Source organism: Furipterus horrens, unplaced genomic scaffold (genome assembly GCF_987537825.1).
Source record: "Furipterus horrens unplaced genomic scaffold, mFurHor1.1.pri manual_scaffold_6, whole genome shotgun sequence".
NCBI lineage: Eukaryota > Metazoa > Chordata > Mammalia > Chiroptera > Furipteridae > Furipterus > Furipterus horrens.
The window spans coordinates 159,116,919-159,121,508 of NW_028327176.1; the positions used below are offsets into that span (position 1 = coordinate 159,116,919).

The window sequence follows — 4,590 nt, forward strand, 5'->3', positions numbered from 1 at the left end:
GACCTGAACAAACACTTCTCCGAAGAGGACATACAGAAGGTCCATAGACGCATGAAAAAATGCTCAACATCATTAGCCATCAGGGAGATGCAAATAAAAACCACAATGAGATACCATTTTACACCAGTCAGAATGGCCATCATCAACAAATCAACAAGCAACAAGTGCTGGCGAGGATGTGGAGAAACGGGAACCCTACTGCACTGTTGGTGGGAATGCAGACTGGTGCAGCCACTATGGAGAACAGTATGGAATTACCTCAAAAGATTAAAAATGGAACTGCCTTTTGAACCAGCAACTCCACTACTAGGATTATACCCGAAGAATCTTGGAACACCATTTCTTTTTTTTTTTTTTTTAATGTTTTTTATTGATTATATTGTTACAACAGTTCCAATTTTCTCCCCCTTGTTCCCCTCCACCCAGCACCCCCCTTGGAACACCATTTCAAAAGAACTTATGCACTCCTATGTTCATTGCAGCACTGTTTACAATAGCTAAGTGCTGGAAACAACCTAAGTGCCCATCTGTAGATGAGTGGATCAAAAAACTGTGGTACATTTACACAATGGAATACTATGTAGCAGAAAGAAAGAAGGAACTCCTGCCATTTGCAACAACATGGATGGAACTAGAGAGAATTATGCTTAGTGAAATAAGCCAGGCAAAGAAAGAAAAATACCATATGATATCACCTAATACAGGAAACTAAAGAACAACACAAACAAAGGAACTAAATAGAACAAAGAGCAGAATAGCAGTCAATAGGGGGGAGGGGAGAAGGAGAGAAGGGGGATAAGTAAGGGAAGGGATTAATTAAAGAGCCTGTATAAAAGACTCATGGACATGGACAACGGGGAGGGATATGATTGTGGGAGAGGGGGTGGGTTGGGTGGGGGAGAGAAATTAGGGGAAAAGGGGACAACTGTAATTGAAAAACCAAAAAAAAAAAAAAAAGTAATAAATATTATCCAAAAAAAAAATTATTAATGTAGACTTCAATAAATATATTAGCTTAATTTTCATCATGTATGATAAAAAACATAATATGGCAGAGTAAATTAGCATCTCTTAAAACTTTCAACTACTTAAAGGAAAATCTTAATGTTAGGTTCTCTGGAAGTACTGGGTACATAATTAAACACTCCACATCTTGATGAACCTCTTTGTAAGAAATCTCATTCACAGAATACAAAACTATTCTAAAATATAGGCACTCTATAACTAGTCATACTATGGGCAAACAAAAGAAGAAATAAAAATATGTCTGGTGCATAAGAAAAGATGCTTGAATTCAGTTACAATAAGATAAATACAGATAAAATTATGCTGAGATACATTTGTTTTTTACTTATGAGATATACAGAGATCAACAAATTGGAGGACATAGTTGGCCAGGCTGGTCAATGTATAAATTACCAAGAAATTTCAAAATTACAAATACACATATTTCTTGACTTAACACTTCAGCTCCTAGCTGTTTATCCTACATATATCAGTGAAATGATAACACATGCAAGGTTATTACTCAAGCATTTCATATGATTCAACAAAGTAGCAAAAGATTAGAAATAATCTAAATGTTTGAAACAGAATTGATTAAATACATCATAATGTTTTTCTGTAATGAAATGCTATATAACCATAAAAAGTTTAAAAGATGCCTATGAACCGATTAAAAACTTTTTCTAAGCTGTGTTAAGGGGAAAAGGAAGGGATGGAATAGTTTGTGTAAGGTGCAATCATTTACTCAAAGAAAAGAAAGAAAATAGACTTCCATTACTGACCTAGGAAAGGACAGGCAAGAATGAGACGGCACTGGTTGTTGGTGAGAGAAGAGGGCAGAAGAGGGTAGAGAACTAGGTGTTTATGGTATAAGTGGGAAATACCTTTTGTCTTCTTTGCCTATTGAATTTTAAACCACGGGAATATATTAGCTTTAAAAAATAAACATATAGATCATTAAAAATAAAGTGAATTTTACTTTATTTCATGGAAAAGTAATGCCAACTTTTTTAAAAGAAAGTTTTAGATAGTATTTATTAAATTTGTGCCTCTTCTTATAACTTTTTCTTCAAGTTTCAAACATTTATTAATCAGTGTAAACCCCAACAGAGTACACAGACATGATTTCATGCATTAGAAGGGGAAATATTTCCTGGTTAAGTGGAAAATTGTGCACATGGCTTCTGGAAGATCTTCATTCTAAGCAGCTTTATAGTGAAACATTTCATTTAGAAGTCTGGACCTTCTTTCTTCAGTTTGCTGTAATCTACATTCACTAAGTAGAACTCGTATTGCTCATTGGGACCCAGCTTGTTCCAGGGTTCTGGGTTATTCTTTCTGTCCCAACAGACATCTGGATTGAACAATACCAGGTGTGTGACATACAGCAGTGCCCCAGTACCTCCAGCTCCAATAAATACAAAGAGGGGGATCAAACTGGGATGCTTCTTGGCCTGACTGAGGACCTGGTGCAGCATGTTCGCGGCAAAGGGTCCAGAAGCAGAGAAAAATAAAACTGCGCTGCCTGTAGCAGGTAGTCAGTGCACCGGGAATCAGTGGATGTCCAAAGTCACTCTTCTTATAATTTTTTGATGTCACGGTGACTAATTTAAACTTTATTTTTTCAGATTATCAAAGTATTGTTCATAATCATCCACAATATTTGTCCCATTTAAAAACCACATTAGAAATGTTTTTGTTTTGTTTTTACATAGGAAAATATTTATTTATTTGTTTTTTGTTTGTTTATTTATTTATTTTAGAGAGATGAGAAAGGAGAAAGAGAGGGAGAGAAACATCACTGTGTGGTTGCCTCTCACTCGCGTCCTCAACTTGGGACCTGACGTGCAACCTAGTCATGTGCCCTGACTGGGAATCGAACCAGCAACACTTGGCTTGCAGGCCAACACTCAATCCACTGAGCCACAGCAACCAGGGCTTAGAAATGTTTTACTCTATGAGTTTCATAAAGGTGCCAATGCAAGTACAGCAGCAAAGTCTGCTCAGAGCACTTATGGGGACAGCGCAGTGACTGAAAAAAGTTGTAGGAGGTGGTTTTCCCATTTCCAAAGTGGGGATTTCGGTTTGAAAAACGAGCAAAAAGAGGGTCATCCAAAAAAACTTGATTCCGAAGTGTTGGAAGCTGTTGTCACAGAAAACCCTACCATTACCTCTAGGGAACTTGCAGAACAATTTAGTGTAGCCCATAAAACTGTGCTAAGTCAACTGAAAAGGACTGGAAATGTTTCAGTAGTTGGAGAGTGGGTCCCACACGAATTGTCTCCAGAGAATCTGCAACAGCGTGTTGCTTGTTGTGAATCATTGCTTTTGTGACACCTTCAGGCACCATTTTTAGGTAGGTTTGTTACAGGTGATGAGAAATGAATCCTTTACCATAATGTTAAATGCTGCCAATTGTGGATCAGTCGAGGAGGAAGAAGAGTTCAACAAGCAAGAGGAGAACTTCAAAGAAGATCATGTGGAGTGTATGGTGGGATATATAAGGAATTGTCCATTACGAACTCTTAGACAACAATCAGACAATTACTGCTAATCTTTACTGTGAACAACTTCGCCCTCTGAAAGCAGCTTTGAACCAAACGCGACCCTCCTTAGTCAACAGAAATGGTGTCATCTTCTATCACGATAATGCTCATCCTCACACAGCTCGACTCACAAAAATTTCTTGAAAGAGCTTGGATGGGAAATATTGCTTCATCCTCCATATTCTCCTGACCTTGCTCCTTCTGATTATCACTTGTTTCAGGGACTACAGAACTATTTTGATGGTCTTAGGTTGGTCAAGAGAAGAAGTTGAAAATAAGTTGAATTCATATTTTGTCTCAAAACCTAAAGAATTTTCCAAGCGTGGCATTTGTAAGCTAGTTGGAATGAGTTTCTAGAAAGCAAAGGAGGTTATGTTAATTAATAAATATTTTCATAACCATGGACTTTTTCATTTTTAAGATAGACTTTGAAATCAGACATTATTTTTGCACCAAACTTATAGCTACAAAGTAAATTGTTGTTGTATACTTACAATTTACCACACAGATTGTTACTTCAAATACAGACCTTATAACTTAATTGTACAGTAAGTGAGAACCACTAATATATTAATCTTGACTTTCACATTTCCTCAGACGCTTGAGAAGTACTTCTCAGCCTGTGTGCTTTACTTCAGAGTGTTTACCTGACTCTCCTTTAGGACTTAATAATGCAAACTAATGAAATTTGTGTAAGTGTGAAAAAACACTCCTTCTTGTTCCAAATAATCTCTAGAATTTGCCTTTTGCCAAAGTTATACCCAGCTCAAGTGGAAAATTTCTGATTCACAATCAGCAGCCGCCCTTTCCATGACTTAACAATGGCTATTAAGCATACTCGGTTCTACCCAGGAAACTGTCAGCTGAGGACATCCTATAGTCCCAGCTGTGTCTGGGTGTGTGCAGCAGAAGTCAGGCATTTTGCCTGCTCCTAATCACAACCCTACACTCAGATAGGAGACCAACTTTCTATGCCTGCTCAGTGTTATCCCTCCATACGAGAGTCGCATGCATATTTTAGAAAGAAGTAGAGAAGTCA

At 37.4% G+C, this 4,590-nt stretch overlaps 1 pseudogene; it reads right to left on the reverse strand.

Annotated features, from left to right (window-relative positions):
* Window positions 1–2,139: 2,139 nt before the first annotated feature.
* Window positions 2,140–2,483, reverse strand: LOC150007689 (cytochrome c oxidase subunit FA4 pseudogene; annotated as a pseudogene).
* Between the last annotated feature and the right edge of the window lie 2,107 nt (window positions 2,484–4,590).